Consider the following 21,951-nt stretch of genomic DNA (forward strand, 5'->3'; position numbering starts at 1 on the left):
AACACAAACAAATGAGCAAAACTGAACCAGAGGCATGTAAACAAGGAGCAGACTAACAGTTACTAGGAGGGAGGGGGGTAAGTAGGGGAAGGGAATAGTCAAAGAAATAGTATAAATGACCCATTGACATGAACAACAGGGTGGAGATTGACTGGGAGAAGGGGTGGGCAGGGTGGGGGGGAGCAATGGGGTAAAAAGTGTGTCGACTGTAATAGAAAAACAATAAGTAAATAAATAATAAAATAAAATAAATATTTCCTTGGTGATCATGATTAAGAATGCAAAAAGTGAGTATATAAACAAGAAACACAAACTGAACCAATCACATTCATAGTGCAAGATATAAGGGAGTATGAAATCTAAAGAAGAAGTTCGATGCGGAGAAGAATTAGTGAAAATATTGACGTTTAGCTCTAAATGATGTATACCAAATATATGGGTGTGAAAGGAAAAAAGATGGCAAGAATATGAAGTTGGTGTACTAGCACACTGAATGACATGGAGGAGAAAATAAATTTGCTTTTATTGTTGCTAAGAAAGTAAAATGGTAAGTTAAATTTTAAAAGAGCTACATTTGTCAATAGACTTTAGAAGTTAAGTGTGTGTGTTTGTGTATGTTTATGTCTGTGTGTGTGTGTGTGATTTTTTAACTAAATTACTGTAAACTACCCTGGGTTTTCTGTGGAAGTAAAACTGATAAAAAATGGATTTAAAAATACAATATGGCATGGTGAATAGTAGAAAAAATCTAGAGGCAGTGAACTGTATAGAAAATATTTATGGTTATTTAAAAGTTAGTTAAGGGTTTAGAGTGAAGGCCATGGGAAAATAAATAGAAAGGGTAAGTCCAAGAGAGATTATAAAGAAAATGCTAAGAGCAAACAAAGCAAAAAGAGACAGAAAAAATACTTGATTTAAAGATGGCTCTAAGATTTCTGGCTTTGGACATCTGAAAAAAACAACCCAGCATATCTGTAAGGAGAAACATCTTGAGGAAGAAAGCTGATTCTTTAAAAATCTGGCAAGACTGGGATAAAAGTCCATTATGTAAATCATGAGGCATTTTAAGGTGCTAGGTTACAGTCGTGGAAGTAAAAGATAAAATTGGACAAGTGGTTTTTAATATACATAAATGTTCTAGATGGAGTCAGGAGCATGGGTGACTTCATAGAGGTTAGCAATGTAGAAAAATAAGAAGAAAGGTGTAGAACTAAGAGATAAGTTACAATCAGTAGATTCAAGTAAAATAAAAGTTTCAGAAGAGGATTAAAAAATCAGAATGCTGAGGGAATGTAGATGTTAGGGACAAATTAATTTATGCAATTAAAAAGAACATAACATTCCACATTTTATGTTTTATTTTTAAAGTTTTTTTTCTAGTATTTGTTTTCTATTACCAGTTAGTCTCCTTATACCCACATACAGCACCACACGTGGTGAAATGGGTCGCCCTATACTCACGAATCCCTAAGGCTCTGCCCCGTATAAAATGAGAGGAGCGACAGCTCTACCTAAGGCACAGAAGCAAACAAACACAGGGACCTGTCAAGATGAGGAGACAGAGAAGTATGGCCCAAAAGGGGGAACAGACCAAGGTTCCAGTGGGAGAACTAAGCGATGAGGAGACAGCCAACTGAATAGATGAGGAGATAGCCAACCTAACAGATGCAGAATTAAAAACACTGGTGATAAAGATGCTCATTAGCTTGACAGATATGCTTGAGTATAGCAAATACATAAGGAAGAAGTGAAGGCTATGCTAAGTAAAATGAAGGAAAATCCACAAAGACCAATGGTGAAGGAAAGGAAACCAGGGTTCAGAACAATGATTTCAAACATAAAGAGGAAAAAAACAGTCAACCGGTACAGAATGAGGAAACAAGAATTGAAAAAAATGAGGAGAGGCTTAGGAACTTCTGGGACAACTGTAAATGTGCCAATATCTGAATCACAGGGGTGCCAGAAGGAGAAGAGGAAAAGCAAGAAATCAAAAGCTTATGTGAAAAAATAATGAAAGAAAACTTCCCAAATTTGGCAAAGGAAATAGACATAGAAGTCCAGGAAGCACAGAGAGTCCCAAACAAGCTAGACCTAAGGAGGACCACACCAAGATACATCCTAATTAAAATACCAAACGTGAAAGATAAAGAGAGAATCTTAAAAGCAACAAGAGAAAAGCAGAGAGTCACCTACCAAGGGGTGCCTATAAGACTATCAGCTGATTTCTCAAAAGAAACTTTGCAGGCAAGAAGGGACTGGCAAGAAGTATTCAATGTGATGAAATGCAAGGTCCTACAACCAAGATTACTCTATCCGGCAAAGCTATCATTTAGAACAGAAGGACAGATGAAGTACTTCCCAGGCAAGGTAAAGTCAAAAAAGTTCATTATCACCAAGCCATTATTATGTGAAATGTCAAAGGGACTTACTTAAGAAGAAGAAGAAGATCAAAACTATAAGCACTAAAATGACAACAAACTCACAACTATCAACAACTGAACCTAAAAAATAAAAACAAAATCTAAAGCAAACCAGAATAGGAACAGAATCATAGGTATGGGAATCATTTGGAGGTTTATCAGCTGGAAGGGGTGGGGGAGAAATGGGGAAATGGTGCAGGGATTAAGAAGCATAACTGGATGATACAAAACAGACAGGAGGAAGTTAACCATAATATAGGAAAGGGTGAAGCAGAAAAACTTATATGCATGACCCTGGACATGAACTAAGGGGGGTGGGATTGCTGGGGAAGGGAGGTACTGGGAAGAGGGGAGCAAAGGAAAAAAAAATGGGACTACTGTAACAATATAATCAATAAAATATACTTAAAAAATAAAATAAGAAGTTGACCTTGCACATTTTATGTTTTATTTTTTAAAGGTTTTTCTTGTATTTATTTTCTTTTACCAGTTAGTTCCCTTATAACCCCTCCCCACACCATCACCACATCATCCTCCTTGCCCATTTTTCCTTTTTCTTCGATCCCCTTACCTGCAACCTCCCCCTGCCCACTGAGCTGTCAGCCTGCTCTCTGTCCATGAGTCTGTCTGCATTTTCCTTATTAGTTCAGTGTGTTCATTAGATTCCACATATGAGTGAAATCATATGGTGTTTGTTTTTCTCTCACTGGCTTATTTCACTTAGCGCAATGTTCTTCAGGTTCATCCATGCTGTTGCAAAGGGTAAAATTTTCTTCTTTTTTTATGGCTGAGTAAAAGGACAGAAAACTAACTATGAGAATATTGTGTTTTGTTTACTATATTTAATATAAAATATAGAAGAATAAATTTGCTAATATGTATCATTATGTATATGTTTATCCATATTTAGATACAGACCCATTTATGCACTTCTATTATATATTAGGTAATTTAAGACTCTAAAGCAGACTATATTGCAGTTTTTTATTGAATAAAACTTCATATTTATTACAAACCTGTGATATTTCTTACCATCCTGTAAATATGGTCTGCTTAACCCAACCAAATGAGGCCATTTACTCTGAAATTGTTTTCTGAGCAGAGGTGACCTTGAAACAAGCTTTCCCTTATGGAATTTACAGATGAGCTAGGGATATATATAGGGAAAAAGATAACAAGAATTGTGGTGGGGAAAAAGAAAGTAGATTTACAGTTGTTCATATGGAAAATAATCGTCGTTGTCGGCAGCCGTCCGTCTCGAGAGACGATGGTGTAGCTTCTTAAGAGTCTATCTGCACCGCCAGGAGTGACACGGTATCTGTCTCCTCCCGTGTTGAATCAACATCTTGTGATGACGCTGGAGTGTCCTCTCCAGTGAAGCTGAAGCTACAGAGCCTGGGCAGGGTGATATGGAGGGTCTGCTGTTGCCCATGCAGCAGACCCCTCCTCTCTTCGCAGCTGAAGGGCCCAAGGGAAAGACGGAGTCAATACAGCTTGGCTTCAGGTGCGCCGCAGGAGTTGCCGGTGTTGACTACAACGTCAAACCGCCTTAGGGACTCCGGCTCCGGAGAGGTATGCCGCAAGGCAGCGGAGGTTTTTTGGAGTCAGAGTTTTCCTTCTCTGATGTGCCCTGACTGGAAGATCGAACCAGCGACACTTAGCTCGCAGGCCGACGCTCAATCCACTGAGCCAAACCAGCCAGGGTTTTATGGAAAATAATACAACATTAATAAATAGTAATACAAAAGTAAACTATGTTTTGCATACTCACAGATGGAAACCATAGTCTCCCAATCTGCCTCTATGATGTTTTCCCTACATTTTTGAATTTTCCTGGTGGAAAAATGTAGAGATGATTGATGGATGAATGCTGCAACTTTAATCCACCATTATCTTAAAGGGACAAAAGTCCCTGTCAGTGACACACATGCAGAAATATATGCTTACCTGAGATGAATTTGTGCTTATTGGGAGAACTTTGAAGTGAGACTAGAAAAGTGTTAAGGTTATTAATGGCTCTTAATACATTTCCATTTCCTTAATCAGATGGAGCTGGGGTTTTCTTTGTGAAGAATTGGTTTATGTTGTTGTTATTACTATATCTCCCTTAATCTTTAATTTACTATTGCATCCAAGGAGGAAAATTCTTTACAACAAGCACGCAATTGTTACCACTTATCCTAATGTATGAATGAGACCCAGAGTAGACTCAGAAACTATTTTTGTGAATAAAGGGTAAGGAGATACTTAATCATGTCTTCTAATATATTGTTAAGTGGAAAAACTAGGCCTGAAATATGTAATACGTAATATCAATTTAATTTAAATTAGTCATATAAAGTGTTGGATATCGTCCCAAATTAATTTTAAAATTTTATTTCAAAACCATACTAAACTCAAATATTAAAAATTTTATATCGTTCGTGTTCTTTTATGTGTTTCTCCTTATTTAAAATGTGTACAAAGAACTTTCACTCTAGCTCTCAGTATTTAACACTACAACTCTCTTTTGTTGGGGAAAATGTTCATATAAACAAAACTATGAAGGAGTCTAAAGATTTTAGAGGCTTATGCCCAAAACTGATTATCTGGACTAAGAGAGAAAAGATGCCCTGACTGGTGTGGCTCAGAGGGTTGAACATCCCCTTGCAAACCGAAAGGTCACAGGTTTGATTCTGTGTCAGGTCATATGCCTGGATTGTGAGCCAGGCCCCCAGTTGGGGGCAGGTAAGAAGCTACAAATCTATGTCTTTCTCTTGCATTGATGTTTCTCTCTGTCTCTTTCTCCCTCCCTTCTTTTCTCTCTATAAATAAATAAATATTAAGAAAAATAGAAAACGCAGGCAAGTAATAAAATTTTCTTGAGTTATCCGAGAATGCTAACAAAAGGTCACTCAGTGTAATTTAGCTAGGATCTATGTAATCTAATCATGCTTATTTCTAAAGTAAATGTATTATTTGCACTACATTGTTACGCAGATTACAAAGGAAATGCTGGTTTGCACTTTGTATGAAAAAGACCTGAAAACACTATTTAGCTTCACTTTTATGTGGCTAAGATTTAGTGTACACTGAAAGGCTTAGCTAGTGCAATATTAGAGTTCCAGATAGTTAAGTCAGCTGACTGAGTACCAACACTAAATAAAGCTGATTGAATGCAGTTTCAGGCTCATCTCGTCATTGTTTACATTTTTGATCATTCATCAGAAATACAAAGTTAATAATTTCTATGTATCATCCCTCTGCAAATAAAAAGCAACTTTTGTTTTAACTATTAGAATAAGAATTCTTTTATGAAAACCTTAAATTACCTGAAATTGTTCCTGCAGATTTGGTACACATGCTTTCATACTACATATTTACATAAAGCTGGGAGTTGAATGCCTTTGCTTATTTTCTAAGGAACTGTGTAAAGTGCAGTTTGGGGACTCTGGAAGGTTTAATATTATTTGTCTCTACAGTTAGTAGTATTATGGTTTAGCAGCTGCATTAGCAATGATGCTTTAGAATAATTTTCAAGTAATTCATTACTTCCCTTTTTCATGCATTAAATTTAATATAGCTTGCAGGTTCTAATTTATCTTCATGCACACTAATAAATTGTGCACTACAAATAAATTCTGCATTAGTTTTAAAGCAATTTCACTTCATCTATATATCAAATATGAAGTTGCCAGTTGGTTTGCAGCTAGCTGCGCATAAGTCCATAATCTTATCTATGTAGTTACATGATCAATGACTATAATAAACCACTTTAAAAAAGTCATTTTAATATTTTTAAAACAAAGTATATGTATATGTGTGTGTGTGTATATATATATACACACACACACATATACATTATTTATTTATTTATTTGCTAAGGTGGTAAAAAATCTCAAGGACATCATTCTAGAATATGAATGAACCCCATGAAAAGGCCTTAAAATTCAGATGCCACACCACAATGATTTTCTCCTTTTATACCTGAGCTTTATTACTAGAGCTCAAAAGAAAGAAAATCTTCTGTCCTCTTCCCTCTTGGATCCTTCCATCAAATTGGTTTAGTGCTGTCAGTCTTTGAAGCTGCCAAGTGACAGTTTCTTAAGCAGTTTTCACAGCTGAAAAAAAGAAAAAGGACATGGACTGTGGCACTGATGCTGGACGGTGGCTGGTTGGAAAGCATCTAAATGCATGCAATAACAATCCAAATGGTCCCATGGCACCTTATAATGTAACAAGCACTGTTATGTGCATCATGCTATGTGGATCTCAGACCCACATTTTTTTTGACATAATTGACATATAATATTGTGTCAGTTTACAGTGTGCGACATGTTGATAAGATACAGTTATATAGTGCAGCATTAGCAAACACCTCCATCAAATCTCTTAATCATATTTTTCTTTTTGTGAAGAGAAAATTTAAGATCTATTCTCTTAACTTTCAAGTGTATAATATACTATTGTTAACTATAATCACAATGATTTACATTTAATCCCCAGGATTTATTAATCTTTTAACTGCAAGTTTATACCCCTTGATTAATATCTCCCCAATTCTCTTACACTCAGTCCCTGGTAACCAGCATTCTACTCTCTGTGTCTATAAATGTGGCTTTTTTAGATTCCATATAGTAATCATGTCATATAGTATTTATGTTTGTCTGAGTTATCTCACTTACTGTAAGGCCCATAAAGCCCCTCCATGTCACAAATAACAATGTTTTTTTCTCATAGCTGAATAATATTCCATATGCATGTATATATATGAGGCATGTCCAAAAAAAGTGCAGCCATTGTTAATATAATGAGATCGGTTTGCACAACATTGATGTAACTTGGCAGCCAAGGAGAGCAGACTGGAATGCACTTGTGTAAACAATGACTTCACTGTACTAGTCAGTAGGGGAGGTAAGTGCCATTGAGTGAGCATGTGTACTGTGTGGCCGTCACATTCAAAATGACTGAGTAAGTAAAGCTACTAATCTGCATCAAATTTTGAATTAAGCTTGAACATTCCTGCACACAAACTATACAGATGATTCAGAAGGTCACAGCCATCAACAACTGGTGATTGGCAGCTTCATCACAGCAATGCACCCACTTATGCATCATGTCTTGTGCAGAGCTTTTTGTGAAACATCAAATCACAGAGGTGACACAGTCCACCTACAGCCCAGATTTGGCACCCTGCAACTTCTGGCTTTTTCCCAAACTGAAATCACCTTTGAAAGGTGGATATTTCAGACACTCCATGAGATTCAGGAAAATACAGCGGGGTCGCTGATAGTGATTGGGAGAACTGTGTGAGGTTCCAAGGTGCCTGCTTTGATGGGACTGAGGTATGATTGTTTTATGTACAATGCTTCTTGTATTTTGTATCTTCAATAAATGTATGTTTTTCATAGTACATGGCTGGATACCTTCTGGACAGACCTCGTATATATGCCACATCTTCTTATCTATCCATTCATTGACAGATAAGGTTGTTTTCAGATCTTGGCTATTTTGAATAATGCTGCAATAAACATTAAAGTGCAGACTTCTCATCCATATTCTGTTTTCATTTCCTTTGGATATATACCCAGAAGTGAGATTGCCAGATCATATGATAGTTTCATTTTTATTTTTTTAGGAACCTCTAGACTGGATGATAATGTTAATATTATATAAAATGCAACTTAAGGCCCTGGTTGAGTAGCTCAGTTGGTTAGAGTGTTGTGCCCATATGCCAAGGTTGTGGGTTCTATCCCCAGTCAGGGCACATAAAAGAATCAACCAATGAATGAATAAATAAGTGGAACAACAAATTGACTCTTTCTCTCACTCTCTCCTTTCCTCTTCTCTTAAAAAAAGATTAAAAAACAAACTAAAAAATGTTAAATTACTTTTAATGTCACATGAGTTGATGTTGAAACATAAATCATATTTAAGTTGTCTTATTAGAAAAAATAAACCAGTTATTTTCTTACTATATTAAACTTTATTCTGTGCGTCTATCTGTTTATTCCTCATGGAATGACTATGTAACAATTTTTTCCTATATTCTCCAGTAAGATGTCTAGGAGGAAATTGTACTCAAAGTTCTTTTAGGAGAGATGCTTTCTTAGAGCTTTACTACTCAGAGTGTGGTCTGTGGACCAGCAACTCAGCATCACCTTGGAGCTTGTTAGAAATGGAGAGTACAGAGCTCACCCAAATCTCCTGAACCCAATCCTCTGTTTTAGCATGCTCCTAGGTGGTACATACGCATCTTCGGGTTAGAGAAACACTGTTGTTGACAGAAAAAAAATTATCTATACAATAAATACTTTCTGAGTAAGATAAGAAAAATATTTTTATATCTTTTAGGTAGCATTCAAGTGAAAGAATATATATAGCATATAAATTTTCCCTCTCACAGTACTGGTAAAGTTCTGTAGTATTTGTAATACTTCCTCCACTCAATCATTGTTTAATAGTATTTTTGCTATAGGCATGAATTATAGGTGATGAGATAGACCTTGTGTCTAAAGAAGTTTCTGAATTGTGAGAAATTGAGTAGGAAATGAAAATCTGAACAATAGAAATTTTGCTTATAAAATCAGTGTAGAGTAATTCGGACTGCTTCAGAAGTTTTAAGATGATAACTTCAGCAAATACATAATAAAACTAAATATCCTCTCAAATCTGTTTTCTCACTCTTTACAAGGAAAACCAGTTCTAGGTATAGTTATGTCAATATTTCTTAACTTATTAAACTAAATGGAATTTGTTTTATAATTCATGTATAATCCTTTCAACGTAGTCTTTTTGTTTTGCTTATAAACACAACAACCAATAATTTTCCATTACTACTAAAATAAGTGCCAGTTACTTTATTATCCTAAACCTTATTCTCAGTCTCTAATTTATGTCCACATTATGCAGGTCAAATTATTGGTAAGCTGAACAAAATTATAACTGAGAATGTCTATTGCTCAGACATGGTACAAAATATGTGACTTAGACTGTGGACATAAAACACATTTTATTAGTTGACATAATTGACTATGATGATTACTCTTTCACCAGAATCAATGTCTGTTTAGGCACTTAGAATCTTTTAGATGACCCTAGGGAAGAGTTGTTATAATTTCAATTAGACCAATAAAATCAGACTGAGATAGACAATTGATAGATAAATAGATACAGAAACCATGCTGTGTGTTTTCTTGTCTCGTATGTCATGTTATAACAACAGTATATCTCAGAATTGTGGTCTAGCTTTGGGCCTTTTTTTTTTTTGACAACTGATTGTAAGTTTGCTTTGGAATTCAAGTCTGAATTTTGCCTTTCTTATTGACCTCTAGAAAAAGCATAACACTGCTTTAAATGGAGTCTTCAGCCTATTCATATTCACATAACTGATTTCTGATTAAAAATGAACTATGTATCTGGAATTTCTATTGTTCTAGGAAACAACAGATGGTGAGGTAACTATTAGTGATAATAAGAATAAATCATCGATAACTTCAAGTGACAACTCTTTTTTTGGAGGCTTATTTATTCTGTTCAGTGAAAATTCTATCTAAACTTCTGTGACTCTGTAATCCAATAAACCAAAAAAAAAAGGCACCGCTTTAAAAAAATGTCTTCCTTTTCAAGGAAAATATCTTGTTAGCTGAAAACTATTATTATATGTTTTAGGCAAGGTAACTTTTTGGTCATAAATTTGAAAATTTGGGGGCAAACTTGTTTCATATAGAGTTATAAAGTTTGACTATCTCAAAGAGAACCAGTTCAAATCTCCCTTCTACTGATGCAGGAGCATACATTTCAGTGAAAACAACAATGTGCAGCGCTGTAGAAATTAGAATTCTTGTATATGTGTTTCTTAAACCAGGGAAGCACTGCTTCATAAAATTGAACATGTATATGGAACTCAAGGAGATCTTGTTGCAAAGCTAAGCAGGGTTCTAGCAGTCTCCCAGGAATATTGACATACTTGAATGCATTTTGAATAGCCAGGCTCCAGAGAGCATGCCCGATTTCTTGAGTAATGAGACAAAGTGACATAAAATGCCATTCTTCCTTTTTAATCTTTATGACCATTCCTGGTGACACATCATGTTTTGCTACTATTAATATCAATTAGTTGTATTTCTTCTCTTTGACATATTCAACCTTCACCCTTATACGTCATGTGAGGCAAGATCTGTGTTTTTCACCTCTCTGTGTTTCTGTTGCTGACTCCTGTCTTTGAAACCTTCAAAAACCATAGCTGTAAGTCTTTCAAACTTTTGCACAGATTCAGTTTCTCTTCAGGAGCAATCCAGTTTTAAAGTTTACATTACAACAGTTTTGCTTCCTGGCTCATTTGTGTGTGTGTGTGTGACCTATTCTGATTACTAAGTGCATTATTATTTTTTTACTTAATATTAATAATTTTCCATCTACCTGCTGTAATTCATTCTTCACTTTCATTAAGTGATTCTCTGCCTGTCCTTTATATGTTGAATTTTGTCTCTTCAAAATGTACATGTAGAAGTCCTAATCCCCAATACTTCAGAATGTGACCTTATTTGGAAAAGGGTAGATGTAATTACTTAAGATGAGTTCATATTTGAGTAAGGTGGGACCCTTAATCCAATATAACTGGTGTCCTAATAGCAAGATGACTGTGTGTAGGTTCAGACACTCGAGGGGAACTATGTGACAAGAAGCCAGGGAGTGAGGTTAGGCATACAAAGCCAAGGAATGCTGAAGAGTGCTTGCAAACTACCAGAAATTAGGAAGAGGTGGAGATCATAAACAAGGAAATGATGCCACATATTTTCATAGATTGTTCCAGAAACATTGGTCTCTGTTTCTCAGTACAAACTGCTTTATGTGTTTATATATATGAGAAAAGTAAGTACTAAATTTTAAAAAATTGAGTTTTCTTAGTTATGTTCAGTTCGGAATAGCTTTTTCTTCCCTTTTCATAGGATAAAGTATATTTTTCTTAATTGTGAAAGAAATTTAAAATAGATAATTAGAAAAACAGTAGGCAAGTGAAAATTATTATGTTTTATTAAAGACATTAGGCAATTAATTTAAAAGGTGCTGTTGCAACCAACTAAAATATTTTTTAAAAAATGGGAAACCTTTATTGACAAACAATGAGCCCTCTAGCTCCTAAATTCCTTTTAATTAAAAAATTGACCAGTTTTATGAAACTTGCATTTTAACAACAATAACAACAACAAAAAAGTGACTACATCTCTGGAAGACACAAAGCAATTTACATGACCTTCATCAATATATTGAATATCCTAAGTGACAAGACTTATAAAGAACAGATTATAAGCTATCAGTTCACTGCATATTCCAAAAGGCCTGCTTATTGTGAAGTCAAATTCATTGATCACTGTTACTATAGCTTTTTATTAATTTTTAAAATATAAAGATAAGATTTATATTATGAAACCTTCTCTGCTGTATGTGTTTGTAGTGTGGACCACAACCATCATCTTCATTACATCCAAACCCACAGCCATATCCCAGGGGAGACCAGCATTTAATTTGAGGCTTGTAAACATATGTGGTACAAATATAATTATAAGTGATTTTTAACCTACTTATTTACCACAACTACAGTATAGTAAAGGTCATTTAGTTGCCCACTTTTTTCTTTAACCAATTCCCATTTGGTGGAAGGCTTAGAACAAAAATAATTTGTAATTTTTTATGGGAATCATTATTTATAAATTTCTGAGCTTTAAAACATTTTTTTGTAAAAATACAACTAGGGTATTATGAATAATTAATAAACAATTAAAACATCTGTACAAATTTATTTATGTATTTTGTTAATATTATTTAGTATTATATAGCATAGTATCAGTAAAAATTTAAGGCAGATACACACACACACACATATGTACATATAAAATGATTTAACTGTGGACTGATAAACTTTGGGAATTCAGGGATAAAATTATTTTGCTAGAAAATAATTCAAGAAGACTGTGTAGCTAATAGAATTACATATCTTCTCCTATATATTAATTGTTTTATAAAAAGAAAGTAACACTAGAAATTTATAAAGATATAATTTATGTATTTGATAATTGTGTATGTATCTGATGCAATTTTAAATTTCCAAAAATAGGAAGAAACTATATACTTTATATTCATTCACTTAAAAAATAATATATTCACATGTGATATGTAATAACTGAGTGTTCAAAAGTGAATACATACTTACCTCTCAAGTTCACTGAGTTAACTGAAATTTATTTTGTAGTTCAATTTTTTAAAGTTTAAAATAATGATAATGATGCTTTAGATGTTTTTGAAACCATAGCATAGGTCCATAAAGGTACACTCTAAGTTTATCTTCTTCATTACTTCTTAATATGTCTATGGCATATAATGATTAATCAATAAATATACTATATAGAGTGAATGAATAACTAAATAAATGCTTGAGGTTGAAAAGAAAATACTAAAGCCCAAAAGCTCAAAAATTGATCAATAAAATAGAAAACTATGCTTTACTCTTTAGCATATGTTAGCAGTTTTAAATGTAAGTAAACTTTCCACAGCATAATTATTTTTTACAACAAATAATATCTTAGATAAAATATTCTCTCTGTTTAATTTTAATTTTAGTTGAAAAGTCTGTATATTATCTAAAATAAACTCAATTATAAAAATGTTTGAATTTATATCAGGGATAGACAATGAAAGGATTTTTGTTTGGATTATTTAGGCTAATTTCTTTATCCAATTTGTGAGTTAGAAGTATCTGTGCTTTAGGCTAAACTGCTTCATGTTATAAAGATTCTATTTTTTATTCAACATCTATATATTTAAGTGTATTCTATGGGAATTGTATTAAATAATATAGTACTAACATAATGTGATTTTGAGTTTATATGCTAAGAAATACAATGACAGGCATAATCTAGTTAAAAGTTAATTTCATGATGCTAAAATGGTCCGCATAGTTCAAGCTCTGATATTCAGTTTTGCCCCAAAGCTAAGAAATAATGACAAAATTGGCATCCTAGACCACTAATTTTAGAAGTTGAAATTTTAAAGTAATTTTGAAACCAAAGAAGTAATTTTTTTTAAGTCACTTGGACTTAGCATGCCATGTATTCTCAATAGAATACATATAGGTAGAAATAGATGACGCACAATAAAATATGTATAATTTTTATGTTTTAGAAAACAAAGCAAAAGGTTTTTGTAGAAAGAACCTTTAAAAGTTCATAAAATAAAATTGCAAGGAAGAACATTTTAAAACATTCTTCCACTATGGAAATATCCTGTCACCTGTCTGTTTTGGAAGAAATGTTACTTTGAGAGATTGTCTCAAGATTGAATTATCCACTTTGCAGTCTGCAAGGTTTGTAGTGCTTATTCTAGCACCTTTTTCTTTCAATTCCACGGAGCTAAAAGGTCACGTTCAATAGGGGCAATAAGTGCTTGGTACAATCAAATCACATCGAATTAACATGCTGGTGGAGGTCACTAGAAAGAATCTTAAAAGACTTTCATTATGCTAATGGGAAGTTTTTCTAATTGAATCATAATGTAAAGATGTCACATTTGTGTCCACCATTAAGACTGCTTTTTTTTTTTTTTTTTTTTTTTAACATACTGAGTATTTCTTTTCCTCAGCCTCATTTGTTTGGAGAAGAATGCATAAGATTCAGTCAATATAGAGGCAACTGTAATGCTACACAGAATGCTAGATAGTGTTTAACTTTCACCTGAGAACTAATAGCTAGCATACCATTTGTGTTACTTAACTTACTTACAGGATTGATTTAAATAATATATAGTTTAATACTCTTAACCATGTAATGGGTGTAGTGGTAACTTTCTCATTTGTCCATATCAAGCTCAAATGAAATTCACTTTTGGATAAAGAATGCATGGTTCGAAGAAAATTATGTGGCCATTGATAGTGAAACAGTGGAATATTAACTTTCACAGAAATTGTGATAGATATTTGGACAGTGTTGGTAACTCAAGACATGGCCCCTTCATGACCTCAGAGAACAGATGACTGACTGGCCTACAGCCATAAGGAACCAGGAAAGCAGTCTGCATCTGGATGTCCTAGCCCTCTCAAGGCTCCTATGTTTATCATAAAAGTGTAGAATTTTCACACACTACTTCCTCCATAATCCTGTAAGTAGCACCAAAGTTGGACTACTCACACAGATCAGCCACCATTGGTGCTCTCCTTTGTAATGTCACTAATAACCGGATTGTCTGCATTTGCTGGTCCTCTGGGTGGTCTTTTTAGAATACGTATCATGAACACAAGTACAGGTCCCTGGTTTGGAGTTCGTGCATTACAGACACATCAAATTCTTTAGAGAAGATATAAAAAAGGGAAAAAAAGGTAAGACTTTTAATAACCTTAGCTTTTTGCTTTCTCTAGCATTTTCTGGGGTTATACACTAAATCTCTATCTTTGTGTGCTGCCTGTTGGATTGAGTTTATAAGATGTACATATTAATTCTTAAATTGTTTAAGTACATTTGACTTAAAAAAGTATAACTATAACTTCTCCACCAGAATAATATGAGGACATTTGGTTGCTTAATGCCATTATGCCATCTGTATTATTACCTTCTTGTATTTTAGTATTTTTTTCTAAACCTTATTGATTAATAATTCAAATAAAAACTATTTGAATTATTCTACTAACAATACCTATTTTGATTTGCTGTATTTTTACAAGTCTCTGTTCATTACGCCTTCTTTCATCCAATACCAGTCTGTGTTAGATATTCTAGTTGCTTTCTGAAAATAAACTAGAATTATATAATTAAGAATAAGTAGAGATTATTAATTCTGAGACTACTATAACAAGTGACTCAATAATCACCATCTGCTCTGGCAGAAATTAGAGAGGCAGGCAAACTTTATAATGAAAAAAAAAATGGAAAGAATGACTTCAGGTGTACTCTGATTGGGGATTGTTGGTATGGAAAAGCGGGAAACCTAAACAAAAGTGAGGCATCTTATGTGACTGATGTGGAAAGGATGTTTATTTTACACTATACTAGAAGTAGAGGCAAAATATAGGGAACTTGGTAGCTGGTGACTAGGTCTTGACCATTTTCAGTAGAAGTTGTCATTTGATTTCCTGAAATAATTGCTATGGAGTTTGTGGGTCAGAGTTGCATTATCATACGTGGTATTGCCATTTTAGTTCATTTAAATAGGTTTTTAGTTTGATCTTAGTTTTAAATAGCAAGTTTTTCTGAGTCTAGAATTTTATTTTGTTGGATTTCTTCTCCACATAAATTTGAAAGTGTCTCAGTGCCTTCTAATGGTTGACTTCTCAAAGCAAATAATAGCTGTTTTTACAAATGTCATTTATTTCTGGAATACGCATCCTCTTTCTTAGACTAGTTGCTCCTCATTGTGTACATTTTATCTGATTTGCTTCCTAATCAGGAAATGTTTGACCATCCTTTGAAAAACATACCCCTCAGTTAATTATTTTTTGATTATGCTTACATTTTATGTTTTTTATATTACTTACAATAACTTGAAATAAGTTATTTTTTCTATATATTTTCTCTCTGTAGAATGTTAATTATATGAGTTTAGGTACTTTGTTTGTTCATTGATATTAGGCTTCCTGTTCTTACAGCAATGATCAGATTTTAAATAAAAATTATAATTGTCTTTGAGCCAAGAACATATATGCATAACCCATGGACACAGACAACAGTGTGGCTCTGGCCCAAAGAAAGGAGGGGCAAGGGCTGGATGAAGATGGGCAAAAGGGGGCAAATTTGGATATCTGTGATAGTGTCAACAATAAAAACAAAGTAAAAAAATAAAAATTATAATTCTTTTCTACATTCTTCTTATTCTTGAGGAGTGTTCAATCTATATAAATTTTGCAAAAAAGTTAGCAAATCAACTATTTTTTTAATTATAAGAATGTGTGTGTTATCATTCTTGTTCTTTTCCAGGAGATATATATAAATTAGAGGTGATTAGTCTATTACTAAAGAGTAGGAAAAATGAGAAAATAGAAACTCGCTCATAGGAATGAAACAATGTTTTAGGGTATACAAAACACATAAAGTCTTAAAATTTTAATTACATATATTAAATTCAAAGGAAGCATAAGCATTATTTTTTGACTAGATGTTGTTTGGGGAAATTTTTGTACATGCATAATAAATGTATTATGTAACTCAGTATTTTACAACCACAAACTGATTAAAAAGAGACACAGTGTGGCAGTGGAGATAAGATGTAGTCATTTCAGGAAAGATGCTCTCTTTTTCCCAAGTAACATTTGAGGAAAGAGAAATGACATGAGGCATAAGTCACCTTAAGAGAGGGTAGTAATAGATCACTCCTTGTCAGTTTCAGCACAAGCAGAAACTTGAGAAAATAAGAACGTTTTAGTCTTTGAGAGAGCCATCACAAAAATAGCCCAAACATTTTATACCCTTGAGGGATGTCTCTTACAGGACTTGATTAGTTCTGCATACCTAATTTTAAGATGGACATCTACAACCAAATTGAATCCAGACATTGTAACAGTGAGCATAAAGATGTCAGGAGGAATGATAGAAGAAACTGGAGTGCTTTAGCTTGGAAGAGACAACAGTTAAACCATATCAAAATGAGGATTTTTATATATAAAATGGAAATTTGGCTTAGTCTACATGAGTGCAAAATTCTGAAGTAAAATCAGCAAAGAAATGTATTTATGGAGAAAGCTTTCAAATATAAAACAACTGTGAGTATATATTTTCTGACAATGAGAAGGGTTAAACATAAAATGAATTAAGCTCGTGGGTAATTAGCAACCCTTGAGTATTCATATCTAAATAAAAGGTAGTTGATCACTTTCCAGAAATATTACACATGAATGTGTAAATGCATAAATGTTTTAAATTAGTGTTTCAATTACTAGACTTCAGAGTGTCTTCAAAATTTTTACTAGTAGCAAAGATGCCTTACCCACTAGCTATTGTCAGATGTAGTTGATATTCTTTTAAATATAATTGGAGATTTTATCCTTTTTAGAAAAGCAAAAAAAAAAAAAAAAAAAAAAAAAAGATGAATCAGATTGAAGGCAAAAATTCTACTGAAGTTTCCATATGTGTAATCATTCTTCAGTACCCAAGTAGCAATTATGTACAATTTTGTTCCAAAACAAGTCATCGTAACATGACATTGTTTACTAATATCACTGATTTACTGTTTCACATTTCAAATTTATTTCTGCTTCTTAATATTTATTATAATACATTTAGAAACAGCTGTTTCAATCAATTTTATTTTGGTTTTAGGATGTTGTATTCATCTGACAAAAGCACACAGTATAATACAAAGTGAAACTGCAATCTTGCACAAAAGCTACATGAATTCATGAAGCCAATGAAGTAAAGTTAGAACTATTTGAGTCACAAAAGGAGCCTTTGACAAATGAATGGTATAGTGGAGTTAGACTGCTTAAAAATTGAAAAAAGATTTTGGTAAGTATGATGATTGAATATGTGCTTCAGAAGAAAATGATTTAAATATCAAAGAACTGAGGTCTTTGGGAAATTGATGAAGCCCTAAAATATTTTGGCAAAAATGGCCTTCTTTGTGATTGGTCTGAAACATTTACAATGTAACATGCTATTAAATTTTGGCAAAAATTACAAAACTCATACAGATACACAAAAGTTAGATAAAAACATTCCTGAATTATTCAAATAATGCATCATTAAGATAATTTAATTCTGTTATAAATAAGGTAGATAGAAGTAATTTAAATGTTTACATTATTTCAGATGCAATTTCCAGATTAAATCATAATAACTACATTTTTTCTTAAACCATTCTATAAAATTGACATGAATGCTTTAATTACTTTAAAATGGCCCGGTTTTTTTTAGAACAGATTATGTTTAATTAATGGTGAACTCCCATATGTTCTTAAGCAAGTCTCATAGAATGTCATTACAGCTAAATATTATGGCCATAGCTACACAGAATCAATGTCTTCCTGAGAAAGCTACACTACCTACATTATACATTATACAGCAAGTGCTGATTTTCCATGACAAATATTAGTTAAAAATAAACTGAAATGACACACAAAAGAATTAGAGTTGATATCACACATAGATGCAAAATAATTTGACATAATATCTTGTGGGTAAACCTTCAGCCATTTAAACCTGCAGAAAATGTTAATATAATTTACAGAAGGAAAAATGAATTAATCCTGAGTCTCTGTGTTGGGCAAGATTATATTCTGTGTGTATTAGGATTTGTGCATCTGTCACACAGCAGGTTGTTAAATTGCTCAGCTATCAGAGATAGCATCTGTCATTTGTTCAGATGAGACAGCTTACTAGGAACTACATTAATGTGCATGACAAAGAGTTTTTAAATTTCTGCTGTCTTAAAGATTTTACCATCATTAATAGCTATTTTTCAAAATATAAAGATCTACATTAAAATTTCATAGATATTTTTCAAAGTATATTATCAATTAATTGGTCTGTGGGTCAGTTTTAGATTTATTTTTACACATTATTTGCTCTATACTCTTTATACAGTAAGAAAGGTATTTACTTTTGTGAAGTTAACTGATGATTTATAAGATTATTGAAATAAATTTGGTGTTTGAAGGAGAGTTTGTTTGCTCCAATAAAATTTTGCATTATCCGTTAAGTAATGGGGCTGGAATTCTTGGGATAGTTAACTTTTTTGTTGTTCTTAACGTGTTATGAATAAGCACATTAATAGAAATTTATTTGCTTGAAAACAAATAGAGGTTTGTTATTCTATTTTGACATTTTAGGAATACCCTCAAGTCGTCGTCGTCGGCAGCCGTCCGTCTCGAGAGACGATGGTGTAGCTTCTTAAGAGTCTATCTGCACCGCGGAGAATGGCTGTGCAGTCCGACTCGGGAGTGACATGGTATCTGTCTCCTCCCGTGTTGAATCGACATCTTGCGATGACACTGAAGCTACAGAGCCTGGGCAGGGTAATATGGAGGGTCTGCTGTTGCCCATGCAGCAGACCCCCCCTCTCTTCACAGCTGAAGGGAAAGACGGAGTCAATACAGCTTGGCTTCAGGTGCGCCGCAGGAGTTGCCAGTGTTGACTACAACGTCAAACCGCCTTAGGGACTCCGGCTCCGGATTTTCTGTCGGGGTTTACTCCCTTAGCCTTTCCCCTGAAGAGGTATGCCGCAAGGCAGCGGAGGTTTTTTGGAGTCAGAGTTTTCCTTCTCTGATGTACCCTGACTGGAAGATCGAACCAGCGACATTTAGCTCGCAGGCCGACGCTCAATCCACTGAGCTAAACCAGCCAGGACCCTCAAGTGTAAATGCAGGAAATATAATTGTTAATGGTTTTGAGCTTACTCTGTCCTCTCCTAAGTGTTATGCATACGTTTTGTCATTACATCTTCAAAAATCTTCTACGGAAAATACTTCTTTAATTCTCACTTAGGATATGTTTATTGATTTGAGAGAGAGAGAGAGAGCGAAAGAGAGAGAAACATCAATGTGAGAGAGAATCATCCACTAGTGCCTGCCTCCTGTACAAGGGATCAAACGTGCAACTTTTTGTTGTATGAGATTACACTCCAACCCACTGAACCAGACAGGGCTTGTATTGACATTTATTAAGCTTCATTTTACAGATGAAGAAACTGAAAAAATATATGTATATATAAAAAACACCTGCCCAAGTATGTCCATCTAGTAAGGGATAGCTCCAACATTTTAACATGACACTGGTGATATGATTCTTGTGTATTTATTTCCTTTTGCGATTAGAAATCAAAGCCTCAGTAGTACGTTTGAAAGAGAGTCGAAAGCATCTCACAGGAGGAGGAAGAAACAACAAGAACAACAAGAACAACAACAAAAGGAATGGAGGAGAGGATAGAGAAGTATTTTAAAATAAGAGATATCCCATGAATGCAAATAGCCAAATAATTGGATTTTGAGAAAGTACATGGGGAATTAAAAAGGGAAACATTAAATAAACAATCTGAGAATTTTATAGCTATTAGGGCATGCATTATCATATTTCAAGGATCCATTCAGTGTCCATAAAAGTGGAGAAAATTAGCCCTGGCTGGGTAGCTCAGTTGCTTAGAGTGTTTTCCCTATATATCAAGGCTGTGAGTTCTATACCCAGTCTGGGCACACACAACAGACAACCAATGAATGGATAAATATGTAGAACAAGTAAGTCAAACAACAAATCTCTCTGTCTTTGTCTCTGTCTCTGTCTGTCTCTCAAATCAATTAAATTTTTTTTTAAAAGAAGAGAAAATTAAACCAATGGCAAAACACTTCTTTGTCAAATTTCAGAATATTGGTTTCAATGAAAGGATCCTACAATATTCCAGATGAAAAACAAGCAAAAAATAATCCAGTTTACATGATGAGACCCAGTTATTATTATGGTTTCAGGCTTTCTATGAAATAAAATAGAAGCTAAAAGGAAATGAAAAATGCATTATAATTCTGAAGAAAACTGAAATCTAATCTAGATTCATAATCAGCCAAACAATCACTTAATTATCAGTATAAAATAGACATTTTGTACTTTGATTATTATGCATATAATAATCATGAAATAGATACAAATGTTGATCTAACTAAAATAATGATGAACTATAATAAGAGGATGGGGAAGTGAATGGAAAGTGATGATTGAATGTTGTAGTTTTAAGAAGACAAAAGCAAAGTTCAATCTCTATTCTTCTTTAAGGGAAGAAAATAGATATGTTTAAAAATATTGAAATATATTTAGCTATATTATCTTATTTAGAAATATAACCATTCTTAAAATAATGTCTAAAATTTATGTACTTCCTGGGCAGTATACAACTCCAGGAATGAAGTACACAAGACAAAAAGAAACAAAAAACTTCAACCCTCAAAATTAGGGAGCACAAATCTTTTCTGTAAGGAGCCACAGGAGCAGATGTTTTAGGTTTTGTCAGCCAAGTGATTTCTGCTCTGACTACCCAACTCTGCCTTTATAGTGAACAGGATCACAGACAATAAGTAAATAAGTGGTGTAGCTGTGTTCCAATAAATCTTTATTTACAAAAATAAGTTGTAGCCTGGATCTGGTCATAGGCTGTAATTTGCCACTCCTTACTCTCCACCCACCAACTTCAGGAAATGCAACAGACAAAATAACATGCTAGAAAATACCAGGATGAGAAAAATCAGCAAAATACAGACTCCAGGAAATGACAAAGGAGAAACACCAGGACTTCTTTCAAAAATTAATTGTAAGAAAAAGAAAAGTAAGGAAGAAAGAGTCACCTACATATTAAAAGACAGTTATGAGACATATCAATTCATCAATGAGGATATTATTCAGATATAAATTTGAATAAGGAAACTATAAATAAATTATACGGTAAACAGGAAAATGTTCCATAATTTGTTTTTAAATATGTTAATATTATTCTAGTTAAGAAAAACATGCATATGATTTCTTGTGTTTTGAAGGTAGAGATTAAAATATTTTAAGATGAAATATCCTGGTGTGTGTGATTTAATTAAAAACAA

This window comes from Furipterus horrens, unplaced genomic scaffold (genome assembly GCF_987537825.1).
Source record: "Furipterus horrens unplaced genomic scaffold, mFurHor1.1.pri manual_scaffold_12, whole genome shotgun sequence".
NCBI lineage: Eukaryota > Metazoa > Chordata > Mammalia > Chiroptera > Furipteridae > Furipterus > Furipterus horrens.